The sequence below is a fragment of the Mustela nigripes genome, chromosome 12 (genome assembly GCF_022355385.1).
Source record: "Mustela nigripes isolate SB6536 chromosome 12, MUSNIG.SB6536, whole genome shotgun sequence".
Classification (NCBI taxonomy): Eukaryota; Metazoa; Chordata; class Mammalia; order Carnivora; family Mustelidae; genus Mustela; species Mustela nigripes.
In genome coordinates, this window is record NC_081568.1 from 78,785,447 (window position 1) to 78,809,967 (window position 24,521).

Consider the following 24,521-nt stretch of genomic DNA (forward strand, 5'->3'; position numbering starts at 1 on the left):
TGATTAAAATCGAACGTATAAATAAATTGAATAGAAACACTATTTTATCTGCTTCATAGACTGGGGTATCAATAAGATTTTGTTTACAAAAAGGTTCTCTAGCTGAAAGAAAAGGTTGGAAAACCACTGCCCTCAGTGAGCTCCCCAACTCATCTCTCACTTTGCCAGAAGCTGTTGGACCATCATACTGTTTTTTTTTCTACCTTGATATTACGGGGGTTTCAAAAATACCCTGACTTTGCAAAAAATAACCAACAAATCTAAAAGTCATCTGTACTTCACTACACCCCCAAATCAACTTGTTTTGTTTTGTTTTTCTTTTTCAGTCTTGTTTTTGTCTATTTATCACTTTGACATTTTAAGTAGTCCTAGCCTGGTATCATTCAGTGAGATGAGGTCACGGATTAAGCCATTCTCCGTATGTCAGCCATTAAATTTTTTCTGTCCTGGAGATTCTCGTGCCTTTTCCTGCTTGTCAGCTAGGTTTTTTTGTTTTTGTTTTAAGATTTTATCTATTTATTTGACAGAGAGATCACAAGTAGGCAGAGGCAGGCAGAGAGAGGGAGACGCAGGCTCCCTGCTGAGTAGAGAGCCCGATGCGGGGCTTGATCTCAGAACCCTGAGATCATGACCTGAGGAGAAGGCAGAAGCTTAACCCACTGAGCCACCCAGGTGCCCCTTGTCATCTAGTTCTAAAGAAACCTCCATGGTGGTGTGTTTTACGTCAACTTCTAATACTTCCTTCCACTGTTCTTTTGCTAAGGAGCATAACTAGGTGTTTGCAACAGTTACAATAAAGGCTTCCTTTACACTTACTGTCTTTCATTGATGGGGTGTCTAAAAGAGATCTAGTTCTCTATACATCTGACATTCACATAAAATCAAATTCTTTGTGTCCACGGATTAAACTTAGAGTAAATATGTATATTATTGTCCTGCAGATGCCTACCATAGACAGACAGTAACGGGGACCATGTATCGAGCTTTTACCATTTGCCAAGTTGCTGTTTCACTCTTTATGCACATTAGCTCATTTAATTGCCATCCTAAAGCTTTGAGGTAGATTGTACTATTTATTATTCTTATTTCATACATTTAAAAAAGGGAGGCTCAGGGAGGTTAACAGACACGCCCCTTGGAGCTCTTACGTGGGGAAGCTGAGACTAATTTGGTTTGTGTTGTCGGAGCCTGAACTCCAAACAGTGATGGAACTAACACCTGGCCCTCCTGTGACCACACCTGCTTCTGTCCCCTCTTTTTATTCTCCTGCTCCTTCTTAATCCACTCTTATTTTCTCTTCCCCCAGGGCTCAAACCTGCCAACTTTGCTTTGCTGGGGGTCACAGAGGAGGGATTCTGGCCTGGAGGCCCAGAACAGCCATCCTTCCACAGCTGCCCGAGGTGTCCTCTGGTCCTTACATGCTGACCTTGGCCTCAGCCTCCACAGCTCATTCCACAGAGTTTTTTGTTCTTCCTTGAAACCAATAAAGCAGGCCTAGCTAATGATACAAGTCTTTCTAGCCATGGCTCAAATGAAAAGATTTTGTAGGCCCTTAGACAAGTGCTGCACAGAGACGGGGCAAGATCCTGCTTTCTCCAGTTAAGCAAAGGGACATCTTGAGACAATATTTCATTACTAACTTATTAGTAGCTTACATTTCTTTAGTGCTTTTGTGTCCAAATGCTGTTATAGTGCCTGTCATGAATTATATCCTTTAATCTTATAAAAATTCAACAAGTTATTCCCATTTTATTTTATTATCCTGATTTTGTACTGAGGGAGGTGACTCAGAGAGGTCCAGTGACTTGGGTATTGTCACATAGAAGATAGTGCAAGACATTCTGATCACTAATTGATGCTTCTTCCCCCTTCTCCTTTTTGGTCCCCACAGGTGATCTATGTTCATGATGGAATTATTTCAATGCCAATTTTTAAAATTCTGCCTTCTGTCAATAGTGTTAAATCTGGAGTACTTTTCTGACCTCTTAAAATGGCACTAATTCTCATGTGCACAGCTATGAACCTTCATGGGAGGAGTATATAGTCTTGGACTGCTAAAAATACTTCTGTCTTCGTGTCAGAGAAGGGTGATTGAAATTGCCCAAGCGATGTCTTATATATTGAGGTATTCGTGAGAAATATTTCTTCCCTTAGATTTGAGAACTGATTATTGAAAGCAAAATTTATTATATTAACAGTTTTATTGTTATTAATCTCATCCTTTGAAATTGAACATGAATTTTTAATACTTGATGTTTAGGTTAAATCTGCTGCAAACATGAGAGGAAACAATCTATGATCTTTGACTATCCTTTCATAGACCTCTATAGAGGCTTCATAAATACTCTACCCAGTGCTTTTCAGATTGTAACGTGCACATGAATTTCTAGGGATCTTGTTAAAATGTAGATTCTGGCTTAGGAAGTCTAGTCTGAGGCTCCAGGTTTTGCATTTATAACAAGCTTCCGGGTGATGCCCAAACTGCTGATCCTGGAGAACCAGGCTTCGAGGAGTAGTGCTCTAATCCCACTTAATATTCAAGAAAGAAATTCAAATTCAACTGTTGCAAACTGCTTACTAAATAACCCCAAACTCAAGTAGTTGTTAGAAACAACACCTGTCCTCAGGCTCCATGTCATTCTGATTTTCGTGGAGTTTTTCTGGGTCTGACCTTGACTCCCTTTTTGGTTTATATTAGTGCATACAATAAACTCTCTGGCTTTCCTCTCATTGCTTCTTTGTAAGCTGAGTTATTCATCTCTTACTGGTGTGATGTGTGTGGGTCATGGCTTGAAGCAGCCCATACGTCCTGCTTGAAGGATATGCAGTCAATTGTCTAGAAAAACACGTTCTTCCACTCACTTTTTGGGAGGTCTCTGTGAGGTGTGGCAGAGGACAGGGAGAAAGATTTGGAACCCCAGGAATGAAGATCAGTGTGGTCATACCTGTGTGCATTTATCTGATAGAGTGCAGGAAAAGTTTACCTCTTTCCCACCCCTACTCTGCCTACTCTGAGCTCTGGCCATGTCCAGAATGGACTCCGGATGGCAGTTGTAGATGCTCAGAACACAAAAGGTTTCTTGTTTGCCGAAGGGTCTATCAGTGTTTAAATAGAACAGGCGGAAGCGCAGGCACACCATATCAGCAGCTTATCGGGACTCACAGTTTTCCATGTACATTTGCTAGTCACTTGAATTTACCCAGCCCCATCAGTGCTGAGTTAAAAATTGCAAGGCCAGGCTGTGTAACGAGAAAAAGAAAAAGCCAGTTACCGAGTATAGTGGTTTGTGTGGGTTCTTGGGACCTTATTTGCATTCTGCCCATGTAGAGAATGAAGCTGTGGTCGTCTGTGTATTAAGAGGCACCAGACAGAACCGGAGTCTGCTTTAGAGGACTAGGATGACTCCAGAAACTAGGATGACTCTAGGGCTCCCTGTGGCAGAAGCAGTGGAGATACTTCCTGTTAGCCTGGCTCTCCGTCTATTTCCCAGGGCTGTAGTCTACTCAGGAAGTGGTTAAAGGAGGTGTCAATTGTGAATACCTAAAATTGTACACAGTTTTGGCACTTGCAAGTGTGTGTGCACACATTTGCCTGGGAGCTGATCCATGACCAAAAGGGCTAAGTGTTCCTGTACTTTTTTTTTTTTTTTTTTAAGATTTTTTATTTATTTGACAGAGAGAGATCACAAGTAGGCAGAGAGGCAGGAGATAGGAAGGGAAGCAGGCTCCCTGCCGAGCAGAGAGCCCGATGCGGGACTCGATCCCAGGACTCTGAGATCATGACCCGAGCTGAAGGCAGCGGCCTAACCCACTGAGCCACCCAGGCGCCCCTGTTCCTGTACTTTTGGGGCTACCTTTTCTTGGAAGGAAGTCTTTAGGACAGATATAAGGGAAGCCCGCTTTAGAAATTAGTCCTTTCCATTTATAATCATTGTTCCTCCCAGGAACTTGCTCTATGCCAAGTGCTCTGCTAGCCACTTTACAAGGATTACCTCATTTAATTCTCAGAGCAATCGCATTAAGAATGATCATTTCTATTTTACAGATGAAGAAACTGAAGCTTAAAGAGTCGTGATGTGTCCAAGGTCACAGAGGTAACTTAAAGATAGAGCTAGCATCTGAACCTGGGCTTTCTAATTCCAGAGCTCTTAGCACTGTGGACAGCTATCTCAAGTGTTTTTAATATACATGTCTGAGCTTTTCATACATGTTGGTTAACTCCAATGGCACAGAATTGTCCAAAACTTCATCCAACTAAAAATTAGCTTCGTGTATGTTGCCCTATTTATATATCGCCTGTATTATTGAATTACTATTTAATTAAACACTTTTATTAAATGTTACTGAATTTGTTTTCTTATCCTCATCCTAATCAATATCCATGAAATAATCACTGATGTGCTAATCTCATTTTTCTTGAGTTCACACTAAAATAAGTACATAACTATTAACATGAAAAATTTATGCCTTTACTAGCATCATTTGAGGCACTATCAGTGTATTGGGACTGTGCATTCAACAGTCCTGGTGTAAGATGTCAAGGCTGCATGCCTTTACTGCCACAGAATTATGGGCAAACTAAAGTAACCTCTACATCCCCACCACAGGCAGCCTTCCTGCCCAGGCCCCGGCCCCCTTCATGGGGAGTGGTGCTGGGAGCCGCTGGGGAAGGAGCGGGGCAACCCCACAGAAGGCACTCTTCTGGTGGAAACCACACTGTCTTTCAGGGCTCTAATAAGTCAGCAATAGGGCCAAGAAAAAGACTATTTCTTTGCTAGGCTTCAGGGGGTTTAAGGATTCCAGGGACTGGGGCGAGAATCTGTATTCCATTGCTGGGTGCTCCTGCTGAAGCAGGATATTTGCTGGGATGCTGGGGGTTATGAAAGACAAAGCTTTGCCATGGGCAGAGTTTGGGTGGTAAAGTGTTCCAGTTGAGAATGAAAGGCCTCTAACTAAACTTCAGTTGTTCCTATTTCCATCCTAACCAGATGTTCCTCCCTAAATCCCATCACCTCTGGGGCCTGTATTAAAGGGAGATTTGGAATCTTATTGTCTGAAATTGTGTGTACATTTGACCTACATCACTGTGTCTTTAATACAAGCAGCTAAAGAATAATTCCTAACTTCCTGACCTCACTATATATACGAAAAATGGAATAAGACCCCGAGTAAGTGAGCACCCACAATTTTTTGTCCCAGTAAAGTTGCATTTTATGAATTAAACTTCCCTGTCTTGGATTTTTAGCAATTTTGTAATCTGGCAATCTCTCTAACCGCCGACTAAGACAAAGGATGGCATCATACTCATGCCCTGAGGGATGGGGATTCCTGGTCTGTCTTCTTTTACTGGCCTGGAGAAATCAGAATGGGAAAGGTTCTTTCCCAGACTAGACCCACCTATAGGAGAAAAGTGACCTTTAGCTGCTCCACAGATGATTTGCTATCTTGATCATACCAGACTCAGTAATTGCCTGCCCATGGTGATTTCAGCTGTTAGTATTTCAATACCAAGATGTCGGAAAAAATCGACAAGAAATAAAATCTGCTCTTGGAGTGGTCTGGACACTGAGCATTTTGACTATCCTCATCCTTGTGGTTCAGCAGTAGCTGACCCTGGATACTTCTCTAGGAGATGCAGTAGGTCTGGTATCCAAAACAAAATTCCAGCTCCTCGTCTCTCCCTACTGTCTGTCCTCCAAAATGACAGGGCCTGACCCAAGAGTCCCAGGTAGGGTGCTTTAAAAAATGTCTCTCGCCAGCTTTCAACTTCATATCGCATTCTCCACCCGCACCCCTCCTCCACCAGAAGCTTGTGTCTGGAGTTTACAGGAGCACCAGGCACAAATGGAATGCTGCCAGTCACAGGAGATTCCGAGGGAGATAAAAAGCACATCTTTGACCACTTCTTTACCAAACAGACCTGAGATGTGTAATTAAAGGCCCAGGACTCTGCTGGAAATAGGTTTAAACTTGAGGTAATCCCTTCTGGCACTTCCTCTTCCTAATAACCATCAACAAAAATCAAACAAATCCACCTGGCTCCAGCCTGTAAGCCTGTAACCAGCAAAGGTCACGGGAGGAGCGATAAGAGAAAAAAGCGGCCACAAACAGCGTTACTGGAAACACATGTTGGGACGTGTTAGAAAGTGACTCCTGCCACGACCGTCCCGCCTGCCCCGCTGTGGAGAAACGCATTCTCCGCCGCTGAGAAGGAACATCAGTGGCTCGCATGCACGCACGCACGCACAAACGCACGCACATCCGCACGCACACACGCAGGCGTGCCCGCACACAAGCAAGCACGAGGAAAGACGAGTTTGGGGAGCTCCGTCGCACCGTCTATCTTCGTCTCTTCCCTCTAAGGTGTGACCCAGTCCGAGAGACACTAGAGGTGAGGCCATTCTTAATGACTTTTCATTTCCTCCTCTTTCCAAATGTAATGCGTGGACGTTATTGAAAATTCTGTTGATGAGAAAAACCAAGAACGAGATACTTGCCCCTAATTCCGTCATGCTCGGATTGCCCCTGCCAACATCTGGGTCTGTCTGCTTCCATGTTTTTGATATCAGGTCTAGAAACACATATGCATGGGAAAGGATTTTTTTAAAACTTTCAAACCGCATTACACGGTACAAACGATTTTTAGCCTGGTTTTTGTGTCCATCTGAGCGTCTTTTTTCATGGTCTTGAGTTACAATCATTTTAAGTGGTTGAATTGTATTCCATCACAGTACTACAGTTTAATCATCTATTATTGAATGTGTAGGCTGTATCCCAGTTCCTGTTGTTCCCGTCTCCCATTAAGCTGTATTGTGGAAGGATCCTGACTATGGGTCTTTTGGCTTAAGCCTGCCCAGGTGAGCTTTGCTGCACCTACCCCCAGCTTTGGGGAGGTGAAGGAGAAGAGACTTTAGGTTTCTCCTGTACTGTTGCACCCTTACTGGGTAGGCTCCTTGAGAACAACATAGAGAGTAACCCTTGGGAAACGGCAAAGCTGGTCCCTCTCTAGTGCTGAGAAAATGTTGGCTGTGGAAGCTGAAGCTAATTTGGGATGACATGGTTTTCAAAGTGGTGTTTTGCTGAGGGCACTGAAATGTGGAACTGCATGAGAGCTTTGAAGAAGAGGAATAGTCTTCATTCCCTTCGTAGGTGTCATTGACCCTCTGGGCCTAAGTGGTGGGTCCATGTCAAATCAAAGTTTGTGATGCTAAAATGTAGTTGGATCACCAGTGACTTTGGCCCCAAGGATATGCTAACCGGCCACCTGTTTGTTTTGCCCGTGTATTCTCTCTCTGCGACATCTGCAGCAGGGGATTGCAATTAGGGAAAACCACAGGGTCAAGACAAATAACAAAATAAGCAGTGTACATGTTCGGAGCACCTACTGTGTGTCAGGCTGAGGCAAGTTATCATCTCCATTTTCTAGGAGAGGAACCTCATGTACAGAAGTGTTGAATCGCTTGCCCACGGCCATACAGCTGGGAAGCTAGAGCTGGGATTACAGCCCAGGTCTGACTCTTAAACCTGCCCCAGACCATTACGCCACACTACCTCATTATGATGCATTATAAAAGCTGTTTAGCTAGGCAGGTTTATACACATAACTTAATTATTTAATATTTGAATTATTTAATAGTAGACAGGCAGGACAAAATAAGGTCATTGTGGAAAAAAATGCCATTTTCCAATGGTATCTAGCCAACTACTTTGCAAAAAGCTGGTAGTGCAGGCGTAGGCAGAGAGGGCAAGTCCTGGTAGCATCCTTGTCTGCATGGTTTTGTATGAAGTTGTCACAGCAGGAAGGACCAAGGGGTCTATGTTGAAGTATGTGTATCTTGAGGTAGTATGCAGTTTCAAATATGTACTGTTCTGAACTGAATCTCTTAGTTCGAATGTCTTGAGTGAATGTAAATATATAACCTTCAATCAAAACTTTGAGTATGCGGGACGCCTGGGTGGCTCAGGTGGTTAAGCAGCTGCCTTCGGCTCGGGTCATGATCCCAGCGCCCTGGGATCGAGTCCCATATCGGGCTCCTTGCTCAGCAGGGAGCCTGCTTCTCCCTCTGCCTCTGCCTGCCTCTCTGTCTGCCTGTGCTCACTCGCTCTCTCCCCCTCTACCTCTGACAAATAAATAAAATCTTAAAAAAAAAAACAAAAAAAAACAAAACTTTGAGTATGCATTCCAAAAAGTTGAAGTATCATTGTAAAAACACACCAGGACAGGGGTGCCTGGGTGGCTCAGTTGGTTGAGCGTCTGACTCTTGATTTTTGGCTCAGGTCATGATCTCTGGGTTGTGAGATCACGTCCCACACTGGGTATGAGCCTGGTTAAGATACTCTCCTCCACTCCATCGCCTCAAAAAAAAAAACCAAAAACAAAAAACAAAAAACAAACCCAAAAAACATATGCACACACGCTAGGACAGAAGTCCAGTTTTGTACTTTCCAACTTTTTTTCAGCCTTCAAATTTTGCCTGTGATGCTAATCATTTTGATCTGATTGACCAAAATGAAAAAAAGGCTTTGGAAGGCAAGAATGTACTTGGCAGTAAATACATGTTGTAGGATCTAAAAACTGTGTCAATGAATAGCATTCAGGGGAAAAAAAAACTGTGGAGTCATTACAGCCACGTTGGAGCCTGGAAATCATGAATTTTCAGTACCATCTTTGGGAAGGAAGGAGGAAAATGTGGCAGTGAGCATGCTGCGCGCACTGAAAAATCCCAGCCCACAGACACACACACGTTGGGGGTGGATGTTTCCTTGGGAGCAGCTGTTAAATTTCTAAGACTCCAGTTTTCCCACCCTCCCCCTCCTCAGAAGGACAGTTGTACCAGGGCTGCAAAGGGTGATTTGCCACGTAGGGACACTTGGGGAAATCCATGTACTTGGCACCTGAGTGCCAAGAAACTGGCCCAGCTTTGTGTCACAGTCTTGCCCTGCCAGAGCCCAGGGGCCTTGCTGAGAGAGCAGGCACAAGAGGTAGTCTTAGCAGCTCTGCTCTACCTACAACCAGAGTTTTATCCTGATTTGAGGGGCATTGTGGTGCTATTGTTGTCCCCCTCTCCAGGTGTCAGGGTTGGATTGTAGGCAGTGGATGCCTTCTGCCTCATGATTTTGCCATCATCCATGAAGAAAATTGGTTGACTGCGGGACGCCTGGGTGGGTGGCTCAGTTGGTTAAGCAGCTGCCTTCCGCTCAGGTCATGATCCCAGCGTCCTGGGATCGAGTCCCACATCGGGCTCCTTGCTCCGCAGGGAGCCTGCTTCTCCCTCTGACTCTGCCTTCCACTCTGTCTGCCTGTGCTCGCTCTTGCTCGCTCTCTCTCTGGCAAATAAATAAATAAAATCTTAAAAAAAAAAAAGAAAGAAAATTGGTTGACTAGAAACCAGGGACTTGGGAAAATGGGGACTAGTACTGCTAAGGTACCCACCTGTATACAGACAGAGCAGCTAGGCAGGCCAGGACCTGCAGATTCCAGCAGAGCCCTTAGCATGTGTGTGCAGGGTTCTGTCAGGAGTCATAGCACCTCTCTCCCAGCTGGGCTGGGGTGGAGGGAATCCAGGTCATCTGGAGGGATTCTGGAATGATTGGTGGTTGGAGAGGAAAGAGTAGGTCTGGGCAGATAAGGTGAGGATTGGGATAATTTCCTCTGCACATCTGGTCATTCTCTTTCCCACCTGCATTCAGGATTGCCCACACCCTGTCTATCCTGGGCAGCGGTGTAGGTGTTGAGCGTATCAAAACAAGATAAGACCTTGAGCTTGAGGAGCCCGCTGTCACTAAACTGCCAAGGCAGAAGATCCTCTTGAAGTACGTCATATCACTGCAGTGTGGGTACAGGGGCAGGAAGAACCCCATGCAGAAGGTAGTGCTGGTGTAGGAGCCATACAATCTAGTATGTTATTCTGCTAGTTATGTTTCTTAGTGTTGTCTCCACGAATGGATTGTATGTGCTTTTGGGCCAGAGACCAAGTTTCTTTCTCTGACTCCTGCTCGAGCCTCACACAGTTCAGAGTCCATGGTAGGTAGTGGTCAGTGCCTTTAAACTGATTAATCAACCAGCCTTGAACCCTGCAGCAGCAGTGGGGGTGGAATTGATAGGTTTGAATAGTATAGCCCCACCCTCGTTTTAGAGGAGGAGACAGAAAAGGTTTGGAGTTCCGGGGAGGATGGTTAAATCAGGCTCTGCTTTCTAAATTGCCTGTTAAAAAATGTATTACACATCAGCTGAACAGCTTTGGGTAAATTACTTAACTTCTCTGAGGCTGTTTCCCTAGCTGGAAGAGCAGATGATGCTGCTGACCTCACAGTATCTGGAGGCTGCCTTAGAATCCTGCCAGACTGCAGTGAGCACTCAGAGCAAGGCGTGGCTTCTCAGAACTCCAGCCATCTAAGTACCTTTATCTTCTTTCATCATGCACTGGCTCTTACTAGAAGTGACCTTCTCCATTCTGCTCTGAGCCAGACTCTGTAGAGGTCCAGAAAAGGATTAGTCCTTCAGATTCACTTTTGAGTAATAAAGGAGGATTTTAAAAAATAAGTGCTTCGGCTTTCTGCTGGGTGTTTGAAAGCTTTAGCATATAACTAGGAGTAGAAAAAAGACAATGTGACATCAGAATCACCAGAGGAGTATTTAGTCTTTTTTTAGATTTTTTCATTTCTTTTTTAGAATTTGGGGGGGTGGTGGGCAGAAGGAGAGAAATCCTCAAGCAGACTCCCCACTGACTGCAGAGCCTGAGGTGAGGCTCAATCCCAGGACCCCTAGATCACGACCTGAGTCAAAATCAAGAGTTGGGTGCCCAACTAACTGAGCCACCCAAGCACCCCAGTATTTAGTCTTTTTAAAAAATTACTCATTATGCTCGGGAGCAAGGAGCCTGCTTCTCCCTCTTCAGCTCCCTTTGCTTGTTTCCCTCTCTTGGTATCACTCTGTCAAATAAATAAATAAAATCTTAAAAAGAAAAAAGAAAAAGGAGCACCTGCACCTGGGTGGCTCAGTCGTTAAGCTTCTGCCTTTGGCTTAGGTCATGATCCCAGAGTCCTGGAATCAAGCCCTGCATCAGGCTCCCTGCTCAGCAGGGAACCTGCCTCTCCCTCTCCCCCTGCCTGCTGTTCCCCCTGCTTTCTGCTTCCCCCACCTACCTGCTGCTCCCCCTGCTTCTGCTTTTTCTTCTGCTTTTTCTCGTCAAATAAATAAATAAAATCCTTAAAAAAATCATTCATTATGAAAAGGTGGAAAGAATAATAGTAGTAAAATGAACACCCACAACTTAAGTTTTTTTTTTATGGTGACATTGGCCACAGCAACTTCTTTCAAGACATGTCTACAAAGGCAAGGGAAACAAAAGCAAAAATGAACTTTTGGGACTTCATCAAGATAAAAAGCTTCTAAATGGCAAAGGAAACAGTCAACAAAACTAAGAGGCAACCCACAGAATGGAGGAAGATATTTACAAATGACTTTACAGATAAAGGGCTGGTATCCAAGATCTATAAAGAACTTCTCAAACTCAATGCCCCAAAACAAATAATCAAGTCAAAAAATGGGCAGAAGACATGAACAGACACTTCTCCAAAGAAAACATACAAGTGGCTAATAAACACATGAAAAAATGTTCAACATCACTAGCCATTAGGGAAATAAAAATCAAAACCACAATGAAATATCACCTTAACGCCAGTTAGAATGGCAAAAATTAACAAGGCAGGAAATAACAAATGTAGGCAAAGATGCAGAGAAAGAGGAACCCTCTTACGCTGTTGGTGGGAATGCAAGCTCGTACAGCCACTCTGGAAAATAGCGTGGAGGTTCCACAAGATGTTGAAAATAGAGCTACCCTAAAACCCCGTAATTGCACCACTAAGTATTTACCCCAAAGATACAGATGTAGTGAAAAGAAGGGGCACATGGACCCTAATATTCATAGCAGCGATGTCCACAATAGCCAAGCTGTGCAAGGCGCTGAGATGCCCTTCAACGTATGAATGGATAAAGAAGATGGGGTACATATGTACAATGGACTATTACTCAGCTATCCAAAAGGATGAATACCCACCATTTGCATCAGTGTGGATGGAACTGGAGGGGATCATGCTGAGTGAAATAAGTCAAGCAGAGAAAGACAATTACCATGCAGTTTCACTCATATGTGTAACATAAGGAATACCAAGGAGGACCAGAGGAGAAGGGAGGGAAAACTGAATGGGAAGAAATCAGAGAGGATGATGAACCCTGAGAGACTCTGGACTTTGGGAAGCAAGCTGAAGGGATGGGAGGCATGGGATAACAGAGTGTTGGGAGTTAAGGGGGGCATGTGTTTTGATGAACACTGGGTATTATACGCAACTAATGAATCGTCAAACTCCCCATCCCACCCTTGCCCCCAGCCCTGTTAACTCCCCTTCTACTTACTGTTATTATGAACCCAGCTATTCTAGGTACGTTACATAAGTTCACCACCTAAATTTAATAGTCACTAATATTTGGTCATATTTGCCAGATCTTTTTTTACTGATGTATTTTAAAGTATATTGGAACCATCACAACATTTCCCTAAATATTACAACCTCTAAGAAATCAGAATGTGTTCCTAAATAACCTCAATACTTTATATCACAACTTGAAAAATTTGCATTAATTCCTTAATGTCATCTAATTGCAATCAATATTCAAATGTCCCTTGTTGTCCTAACAGTATCTAGCTGGTTTATTCAAATCAGGACCACGTACTGTATCTGGTTGTTAAAGTTTTTTGAGACACTTTTATTCTAGAACTTCCCTCTTCACTTCTCCTCACCCTCATGACATGGGCTTACCAAAGAAATCAGGTAGGTTGCCTGTAAATGCACCTCTGGGTTGGTCTGATTGCTGACTTGTGGTGTTTAATCTTTTCCCTATCAGCTGTATTTCCCATAAGCTGAAGTTAGACGTAAGACTTGATTAGATTGAGGTATGGCAACACTGCGTACCTTTTATTGCCCCAAATCAGGGAGTCCATCTCTTCTGGTGGTCTCACTATGGATCCCTCTGTGCCTGGGCCCAAGGTTGATCTGGGGGTAACTGGTTCCTATCCGATTCTGCCAGTGTCAAGTTACCTTCTCCTTTTCTGCACTGCTACCAGTGAACAATTTGTGAGGTGATATTTTGGTCCCATGTAGAATATCCAATTCCCCCCAAACCAGTGCACCCATTGATGTTCCTTGCCTGAGTCATTTATTTCATGGAGGTTGCAAAAAGTTGATTTTCTAATTTTTGTTTCTTCTACATTTATTATCTAGAATTTATATGGAGTTAGTCCTGTTTGCCTGGAACTGATGACCCTGAAACACAGTTCCTCATGGAAAGGTGGGAGAATGTTGAATTCTTTCCTTTTCATTACTTATTTTCAGAGTGAAGAATTGAAATGGTATGGTCTTTAGGAAGCCGAAGCATGAATGTGACTAAGGGTTAGGCTTTTCTTTTCCTTTGTTTCCTGTGCTTTTTCTTGTGACTCCCCCCATTCTTCAAAACAGAAGAGGACTGGAAGCCCCAGGTGTGGGCTTGGGAGCTCTTCCTCAGCAGTGGAGCCCTCTACTTAGAATTTTTTCTCATTCTAGGAGAGCTCTCTGGGTGAGATAGAGGAGGGCATTGGGGAGAGAGCAGTAAGCTTCATTTCCAGATACTGTGTGTGTTCCATTTTTGTAATGAGCTGGGAGGGCCTTTAGAGGGAAGAGTGTCATTATTTCTCAGGGGTTCTTCATCTGGCTCTCTGCTGATGGGAAATCATAGATTTAACCAGCTTCTTCCTGAATGGCTAAGTGTTTCTAGTATTTATTTACTTTTGCCATTCATCATATGGTTAACAATGGGCTAAATGGGTAACCATTCATCATTTATCTAATATTTATGGAGCTTCATCTGTCATCTGTTGGCTTCATCCTTGGGTTAATTCCAGGCAAGGCACCCCTTAAGGAGCTCACTGTCTAGTTTGGAGGGAGAGGCATTCACACATGGGCAGTGGAGTAAAGAACACTGGCAGCCCAAACAGACCTATAAAAATAAGTGCTAGTAGACTATCTGGCCTGATAGGGATTATTTAGTGAACACTTATTCTGTATTAGGCACTTACCTTTAAAATCTCTGGAAAATAGATGTTATTCAGTGCTTTAGATGAGGAAGTCCAAGCTCAGAGGGGTTGCATAACTTAGCCAAGACCACACAGCTCTTCAGTCCATACAGCTCAGATCCGTGTGTCTCAAAGTCTATACTCCATTCATCACACCGTGGTGTCTATTACAGTTGTTTAGAGACCACAGGAATTTAGAGACGGTAGGAAACTGAATATAGTTTTTATCCACAGGATATTTGTGATTTGGGAAAATTTAATTCTTCCCTTTTAGATGTAAGTGTCAGTAACGTACCAGCAATGTATTAAATATATTATGGTGGTAAGGCAAAACTTTTTAAAAAGATTTTATTTATTTATTTGACAGAGAGATAGACCCAGAGAGCACAAGTGGGGTGAATGGCAGAGGGTAAAGGAAAAGTAGGCTCCCCAGTGAGCACAAGTGGGGTGAATGGCAGAGGGTGAGGGAGAAGTAGGCTCCCGGCTGAGCAGAGAGCTCAACTCAGGGCTCCATCCCAGGACCCTGGGATGGTGACCTGAGCCAAAGGCGGACACTCAGGCCACTGAGCCACCCAGGCACCCACAAAAATCTTCATAGGATAAAATAGGCCTATAATCTCACCACTTTAAAGTGCTTTCAGTTTTTAAAAATATTTTTCCAATCTTTGCTCCTACAGTAATCCTACATACTGTTAATCACAATGCACATACTATTTCATGTTTTCTTGCTTGGCTTTATACACATTATAAACACTATTATGAAGTCTTCACATTTTCAGTTTACTATTATTATTTTTTTATTTTTTAAAGATTTTATTTATTTATTTGACAGACAGAGATCACAGGTAGGCAGAGAGGCAGGCAGAGAGAGAGGAAGGGACTCGGGGCTCCATCCCAGGACCCTGAGCCAAAGGCAGAGGCTTTAACCCACTGAGCCACCCAAGTGCCCCACATTTTTAGTTTTTAAGACTAGACAATATTCCATTGGGGGAATAAGAATAAAGAATAATTTACTTACTGATGTCTTTTGGGTTTCATCTGGATAGTTTCTAGGTTTTGTTACCTAAAAAAGCTGAAGTGAGATTTTCTGTGCAATTTTCTTTTTATCCTCTTGTAACTTATTTCCTAAGGAAAACTCCCAGGAGTTTGTTACCTGGTTCAATTTTTTTTTTAAATTTATTTTATTTTGGGGGGGCACTTGCCACATGTTGCTGAATGGCTCTCCAAGAAAACCATACATCATTCATTGCTACCAGTCATGGATGAGGTGCCAATTTTTCTCTAATGCAACCAGCACTGGGTGGTCTCTTGGCTTGTGATGTACTTTCTGCTAACTTAAAAGGTGTAACATTTTAAAATCTTTAAAAATAAATAAATAAATAAACAAACAAACAAACAAACAAATAAAGAAATAAATTTTTAAAAGGTGTAACATTGTTCCTTAGCATTATCATCATACGTATCTTAGATTGCTGGTAGTTTGAATACTTCCCCATCATTGGTTTACTATTTCATCTTTATTCTTATGAATTTCCTATTCCTAAGCTTTGTCTGTGACTTCTTGGAATCTTTGCAATAGTTTTTGTGTTTCTTTTTTTAAGATTTTATTTATTTATTTGACTGACAGAGATCACAAGTAAGCAGAGAGCCAGCCAGAGAGAGAGAAGGAAGCAGGCTCCCTGCTGAGCATAGAGCCCGATGTGGGGCTCCATCCCAGGATCCTGAGATCATGACCTGAGCTGAAGACAGAGGCTTAACCCATTGAGCCACCCAAGCATCCCTAGTTTTTGTGTTTTATAGGAGATGCTTTGTGTGTAAGTCAGGCCTTGACAAGAAATAGGTGGCTAACTCAGCTGGATGCTTTGTAGAGAGTTTAGTACAGGCAATGTCTTAAGGTGTGGGCAGGGTTTGGGAACTGACAAGGATAGAACAGCCCTCTGTCTGAGCATCAGCCTACCCTGACCAGTCTGAGGCCTTCAGAAGCAAAGAGTGAGCTGACACCAGGAGCTGATGAGGGATGGTATGTAGAGGGGCTCCCTGAAAGGAGCTGTGGCTTTGGCAGAAGGAACCAGCCAGCCCAAGATGACTCTGCAGGGAGGGAGCAGGGAGAAAGGATACCCATCATCATTCTGCCCTCTTCTTCTCCTCCTTTACCAGTGCCCTGAGGCCAGACCACTTTTCCTTTACAACCGTGTTCCCCAAATTGTGAGGTGACTTTAGGAGGCATGTGGATAAAATTTTTTTAAGTTTAATAGTCAAATAATAAAATACCACACATTTCATGTTTATATTATTTATGTAGCAAAATATTTGTAAAATCCATTATTTTATAGATTTTTTTATTTTTAGTAAAGGCTAAATCACATATTTAAGTTTAAAAATGGACTTGATTTGGTGGATTATGTAGAATAAAAGAGTACAGGTGATGTGTGTGCAGGGCAAAACTTAACTAAGGTTTGGAGAAGCCTGCTTCCCTCTGGGGACTCCCCATAATACCTGATTCTTTGATCTCTGGTCTCTCCCTTTCTGTCTGTCTCTCTCTGTCTCTCTCTCTCTCTTTCACACACATACCTCTGAAATAACTATCCTGAGAGATCAAGGACTCTTGGTCACCATTGGTCATTTGCCCCTGATGTTCCAAGGTAATAGAGGGGATGCAAAACTACAGCAGAAGTTTGTGTGAGGCCCTATCCCAGAGTTCCCCTTCCCTAATGAATAGGAGAGCCAGAAGGGAAGCCCTCCATCTGTTTGGGCTCACCAAGTAATGGAGCAAGTGCTGGTGGGCAGCCCTTTTGTCCCCATACCCTGAAACCAAATCCTGGGCCCAAGTGTGCTCCCACAGCAGGGCCAGAGGGAAGGAAGAAAGGGGAACCAGGCGTCTGGGCTCACCTTCTAGGCTGGTGTAAGGACATTAAGCACCACCCCCTTAGTCCGATTCCCATCTTCCTGGGCATGGAGGGGCACCCCAAAGTATGTTACCCAAAGCAACTCTACTTGGTATTTAGTAACTAGACTCCTTCCCCTTTCCTACTTGGGAAAGCTTGTTAAAAGCCTGGCCTCCCCCCAATCCTCCCCCCACCCCCTTCAGAAAGGGTGTACTGCTCTCAGCCATTCAGTAGAGCAGGCCATTTAGTGTTATCTCATCCTCTCCTTTGGGAGTGTCTGCTCTGCTCAGAGGAGGCCCCAGGCATGTACCTCTCTTCCTAGCATCTACAGGAGGAACCAGAATACATTAGGCAAAAGACAGATTATATTATGACTTATCATGTATCTTATTATGTTACTCAGAAGAAGTGGTTTGCTAAAATCTCTTTGAGAAGTGACCATTTCTTTTGGAAAAGTTTGAAGTTTTACAGACTTGAACTCTGGGGAAATGTTTCCTGTCCTCAGTCCTGGAGGCTGAAAGACTAGACATCTCACTTTGCCAGGGGCAGGCCCAGTTTATGCCTATTCAATCCTTCTTCATTTTACAAAAAATTTCTTGGTCTGGACTATAAATTATGGCTACCAGAACCACAGGTCCATATACTCAGTCTCTAGAAAGAACATAGAATTTGGGGTCTGGAAGGGATTTCCAGATGTCTCTTAGTTCATTCTTCTGCTGGAAGGCAATAAGCAGAGCTCTCTCACCTTCCCCCCGCTGTCCCCTTCAATCCCTTCCACCACAGGAAGATTCCAGGGCCTCCCTCACAGGCCCTGGGCCCAGCCCTTTGAGGTTGTTTCAGTGGAAAGATGTTCCTCACCATCTCCCCCCCCCCCCCCCCCCCCACTTCTCTCTGCTTAGAACTACTTGGTAAGAGATAAGAAAAGCTAGGACTTCTGGGGGAATGGCCTTTGTTCTGACAGAGAGAAAGCCCTTGGGCCTGAAGACAAGCCCAGGAGGTAACTTGTTTTCCTGGCTCCCTTGTGTAAAAAAGAAATGGGATCCTGGAGATCCCACAGAGAGAAGGTGGCCAGGGAATGTGAGGGACCCACAGAAGTGGCAGAGCTGGGTGGTGACCACCCAGAGCCCAGATGGCCTTTAACCATCTGAGCTTGACGGGCAACTTGCCCACCACAGGGCCTGAGGAGGGAAGATGAGGCTCCCTGCTGGCCCGTGCTGGGCCTGGACCATGCTCAGGACTGTTTGGGGAGTGTCATTCTCTTATCTTTCTGCCCACATCGCCACCCTTTTGATCCCCTACTTCCTAGAGAGCAGACAGGGGACCAAAATGGGCTTGTCACTGGGTGGGGGGTTTACTTCTCTGTTTTGTTATTCGGAGGAGGATGTGCTTGATTTTACTTAATTGTGGGATATTTGCTGTGTGGCAAGCAGGTGTCCTTGCTAGGTGCTGGATGTGCCATGGCCCTGGACCCTGACCCGTCCCAAGAGTGCAGTGGGTTTGTGGCATGGTGCTGTGAACTGAGGGCACAGAGAAGGGAGCCGTTGTTCTGCCTTGATAGTGGGGGTTGATGGAGGGAGGATTCAGAAAGAAAGTATTTGAACACAGTCTTGGAGGATGAGGGGAGTCTTTACATGGTGGGTAAGTCAGGAAGGGCTTTTCAGGCCAAGGAAAGTGCTCGAACAAATGTCAGAGGTGTTTGAGAATTGGACACAGTTGGGTGGGATAGGAAGCTGGTGGACTTCATAGAGTCAGTGCTGAGAGGTGGGCTAAGAGAGCCTCCTGGAGTGTCACAAACTGACTCCTCGGCCATAGTTGTTTTATCTATACAATGGAGATAATATAACCTACTTCATAGGCTTGTTGTAAGAATTAAAGGGTGTATTGAATATAAACCATCCAGTTCGGGATCTGGCATATAAATGCGCACATAATGTAAACTATTGGCACTGCTCTCCTACTAATAAAAGTGGACTGTTCTTTTCTAAACATATGGTGTGAATCGCTGGAGTGAGTCAGCAATGCTGCACTCCCACAGCAGGTCTGGACCTGTGATCTCATTTAGGAGGAAACTGTCTGGAACAGGATGCTGAAGGAAGAAAACTCACATGGCTGCCTTGCTCAGGGCTCTGCCACCATCTTTCTCTGACAGTTGCTTTGGGCCAGCAGTGTGGCTCTTGATAGCAGTAAATGCATTTAATTACTTTTTATTCCACAGATGTTTATTGTGAACCTGCTATGTGCCAGGTCTTGGATCCAATGTCTTAGTAAGAATATGTGGCTAAAGGTGACGAGGAGACAGAGGAGAGAAGAAAGCTCAGTTCTTTCCAAAACTAATTTTATAAAATCAGAAATATATTTGGAGGTCATAATTTAACTGCTTTTTGTTATTCCTTGATGTCCCTGTGTCTGGAAGCTTGGTAAGGTGTGGGGGGCAATTTTTTTGTTTATATCTCCTTCACTGGAGTGGGAGTGCCTCAAGAGTAGCCCCCATGGGGACCAGGTCACGTTAATCCATTTGGCCACTCAACAGAGTGTTGCTTCTATTTGCCTAGCACTGTTCTGTGCACTAGCTGTTTAAGTGGTCTTTGAGATGCAAAGAGCTCTTTCCTGATTATGATAATTACCTTTAAGTGATTTTTTTTTTTTGTATTGGAAAGGAGCAAGCCCCTTTTTTCCTGCTCATGTGGACTTAAAAAGAGAAAAGTGGAAAATCCAGGGACCTGTATTGTTGTCTGTTCTAAAATCAAATGCTGTTTAGGGCAGTGATGGGTGGGGACAGGGCTGGGAAGAGGGGCCAGGTCTGTTTCCTAAAGGACAGCCTACTGGACTCTACAACTCAGGAGGCCACGTTTCACTCTTAGTGAAGATGATGGGATGGGGGTGGGGGAATTGATCTGTTTATGAAATGAGCAACTGCTTATTCCCTTCTTATGCCTCCCACACTTTGAAATTGATCTCTGGGGGTGCCTGGGTGGCTCAGTGTTAAGCGTCTGCCTTTGGCTCTAGTCATGATATCAGGGTCCTGGGATCAAGCCCCACATCGGGCTCCTTGTTCAGCAGGGAGCCTGCTTCTCCCTCTTTCACTCCTCCTGCCTGTGTTCCCTCTCTGTGTGTGTGTCTCTCTGTCAAATAAATAAAACCTTAAAAAAAAAAATCAGTCTCTGCAGGTGGAAGCTTAGCTCTTTGTATTTAATTGGGGGAAATGGCTGCCTCACACAGGTTAAGGTGACTAAAGAGTTATAATAAAATTAATTGAATGGTAGCAGTCACTATTGTTTTTGAATACTTACAATGTTCCAGGCTAGTGCTTGTCATACATCATCTCATTTAATCCTTGAAAGCACTCTGTTAAGTTCATCCTATCTTCTCCATTTGATGGGCAGGAAAACTGAAACCAAAAGAACCAGTGAAAGCCGTCCACAGTCATGCAGCTGTTAAATATAAGAGCTAGGAGTTGAACCCATTTCTCTCAGGCTGCAGGTGCCTTCAACCATATACTGTCCAGCTTTTCTCTTTGACCTCAACCTATCCTCGCCCCCCCCCCCTTTCTTGTCTTTCTTCATGATTCTTCAGTTCCTGATGAGCTAGAAGTGGGGCCGTTTATAGCAAGGCACTTCACCCTGGGGCTGCAATGGTTAACCCTGGCCTGGTGCTTCAGAGATGAATGACTTGACCTTGGGAGGCGGCTGTTAGTCCTCCTTTCTAATTAACAATCCCCCAGCCACTGGCTTTCATCCCCATGCTAACTAGGAGAGAGAGAGAGAGAGAAGGAGTGTGTGTGTGTGTGTGCGCGCGCGCGGACACGCATGGGTGTGCATGTGCACAGCTCTTTATCTCTATTTCCTGTTTCATATTTAATTTGACATTTTTTCCAGTTTGTGGATATGGAACATGTGTAAGGTTGGGACATGGTCTGTTAGTAATCATTCCTGCATTTTGGACTGGCTTGCTCCCATTGAGCCAGCCAAAAGCTCATGGGTCCTAATTTCTGGCTTCACGTAAGTTACTTTGCCCTGATCACCCTGGTTTCTGAAGGGGCTGCCTTTGGGACAGTGGTTTTGACTTACATGCTTCTTTCTGGCAGGTCTTGGATGGTTCTTGTGGAGCAGTGCTGGGGCAGGTAGCAGGGCTGCTGATTTGATAAGACTGAAGGCTTAGGGAAAGACCATCCCCCCCATCACAGTCAGTTGGGTTGGGCTGAAACACAGTCCTTTGTTCTTAATCGAGTCATGGTGAATTTGCATGTTCACTTTCTGCCATTTATCTGGGGTTTAGGGGACCAAACAGCTCTCTTCGGCAGGGCTGGCCCTGCTCAGCAGCACAGGTTTGCAGACCTGCATCATGGAGTGTGGGGACTGGAGAGGAGGGAAGCAATGGGGACTGCGGAAGCTCTTTCTCCTTATTGGTTCCTCCTGAGCCTAGCAGGGGCTCTCTGAGGCAGATGGAAATCCTGTTGGGCCTCCTGTGTTTCAGAGACCCCTCTCGCCTGTGGTAGCTGGTAGCTGCTGCTCACGGACCTGCCTGAATGCTCTGGTCCCCCTGGAGCTAACAGTTCTCATCTTGCTAACCTGAGCTCTGGCAGTCTCTTGGTGGTTTCTCAGCCACTGAGATTTTTTTGTTACCAGGAGCCTCTGATTGCGAAGGATTATGCTAAAGATTACCTCATGTATGGAATCAAGTCAGAGGACTTGGAGAAAGATCTAAAAGGAAACGTACCAGTCTGCCTGATCTGGGAAGGACAGAACCTGGGACCCCTGAAGCTGCACAGTTCTGTGTGGTTTGTACATATGCGTTTTTCTAGGGAGAGGGTGCAAGGCCTTCATGAGCTTCCCAAGGTGTCTGGATTGCTCCAAAACGTTAATCATTGGTTTAATCCCTTCTTCCCTTCATCACAGGGTGCTCTAGAAATAAGGTGGAATGAGGCGGGGATGGAATCCGGTAGGGAATGAGGTTCAGAGACGGTAGGGAATGAGGTTCAGAGACGCAGGGGAGCTTGTCTAAACACTTGTAGATGTCCTACTTAAAGGTAACTTTTGATGATAGGTGGGGAAACACTCTTCTAAGAGTAGGTAAGGTAGAAACAAAATAGTTCTATTTCTTTGCAGACAGAAGTAATCCATCTGTATAACTCACTTTTTGTTCTGAGGATGTACAGTGAGGAGTCTTAAGTATAAAGAATTATAAGCAGCCCAGACTCCCTGACTTTGAATAATCTATTATAAAAGTACAGTTCTTTTTATCATAATATTCTTATCTTCTGTTTGTTTCTGAGCTGAACAGAAATGCCCCAAGCTACACCCCAGCTGTAGAGTTTCTAGACCAAAGGCTACTGTTTTCTTCCTGCAGGAACCCTGGGGTGTTTGGGGGTTAAAAGGCCTGGCCCAGCCATGTGTGTTTAAAAAACAAGGCTGATTCCGCAGCCGGCGGCTCCAGCCTGACTCCATCCTGCTGTTAATGGAGGACAGAGGACCACTTATAGCTTCCTCTTCACCCCATAACAAATAACTCAGTGCTCCCCCAGGCCTTCCTGCACCCCCACCCCCACTGCCTTCACAGTGGTGGCAGCAGCAGGCTTATTCCCAGCTGGCTTTCTCTGCAGGCCGTGTGGTCAGCTCCTATGAAATGTCTGAGGCCCAGCTCCTCTCTGCATTTAAGGCCCAAACTGTAGGGGGGCAGACAGGTCACCTTGCCTCTCTCTGTCTTATTAGCTACTCCAGAGCCTCTAGGGCAGGGTAGAGGCATTTGTCCTGCAAACAAAGCTTGGTCCCTTCTTGAGCACAATCCCCTGTGGCACCTCCTCTGGGAAGGCCTCCTTTACTGAGACAGCCCAGTAGGTTGTCTCTGTTCTGTTCTGTTCATTTATTTTTTTTTAAAAAAAAGATTTTACTTATTTGAGAGGGAGAGAGAAAGCACATGTGCACAATCAGGGGGAGCAGCAGAGGGAGAGGGAGAAGCAGGCTCCTCCTGAGACTCCCCTCTGGGCAGGGAGCCTGATGCAGGGCTCAATCCCAGCACTCTGGGACCATGACCCGAGCTGAGGCAGATACTTAACAGAGCCACCCAAGTGCCCCTCTTCTGTTCATTTAACACATATTTGGCATGCTTCCATTTGTCATGCACCCTTTATCACAACCTACACAATTTTGCATATAATAATAAATAATAATTCCCATTTGTAGAATTCAGTATGCATTCAGCTTGGCAGTAAGCATTTTAAAAGAAATGTTTTATTCAGCACATGAATCCTATGGAGTTGGCACCACTGGTATGCCATTTTATAGACATGGAAATTGAGGCATTTCACTATCGCCTTTTATCACTCTCTATGGTTCCGTTATGTGTTTACTTCGTAATTTGTTTATTTAGTAATTTGTTTGACATCTGACTCTCTTATGACATCCTAAGCTCCACGACGGCAGGGATTTCCCTTCTGAAATGCTAGAGACCTAGACTGAGCAGTACCTCATACCCAGGAAGTATTCAGTATATGCTTGTTTGAAGGTTGAGTGAGACACAGCAGACTGTCACTTGTCCACAGCTTCACAGATGGTTAAGAGTGAAGCTGGGATTTGAACTCAGGTCCATGAGTGCTTCTTCAATGTGTGAGTACTGCTCCCCAGCCAGACCTTCAACTCACTGGAGCTGACTACAGTCTTACAGGAAAAGGTATACAGGCTTTAGAGTGGGACACCCCCCCCACCCCCTGCCGAGGTCCACACACTGACTGCCATTTACTTGAGTGACACTTGGAAAACTGCTTATCCATTCTGAACTTCTATGTCCACATTTCAGAAATAGGAAAAATAATGCCCACCTGCCTGGTTTGTTTAGAAATTTAGAGATAATACAATACATGGGTTGCCTGGTTTATTTTAAGTGCCTAGTGAAATGACAGCTAGCATGAATCTAGGCTTCTCCTAAATTCTCAGGAAGTCAGTAGACAGGTCTGAAAAGGCTTTGAAGTCCATTTTTCATCTTTTATTAGATTATAAAATGAATACATGAATACACAATCAATTAAAAAAAAAGAAATCCATGCAAAAATCAAAAAGTGGAAATTTCACATCCTTCTTTGCCACCAAAACCCATGGTTCTCACCAAAAATAACTGCTAATGGTTTGGTGTATATGCATTTACTGAAATAATATGTGTTTTACCTAAAATTATACTTGTGTGTATTGTTTTAAAAATTGTTTTTTTCATTAACCTACCTTGGAGGCTTTTCTCTATTACATTAAGAATTACTTCGATTTTCTTCTTGGTGGCTGTACAGTGTTCCTGGTATAGCTGGACCCTCACTTTTGTAACCATTGTCCTCTTGATGGCCTTTGAAGTTGTTTCCAGTTTTTCTTTATTTCATACAAGATGGAATGAATTTTATTTCTCTTACTGCTGAAGAAGAAAGCCCTTAAAACTTAATGGCTTAAAATAATGATTTATTATTTATCATGTTTCCTTGGATTGGTTGAGTGGTACTTCTGCCTTGTGTAGTATTGGCAGAACTGGAGATCTGGTGGTTTAGTGACTG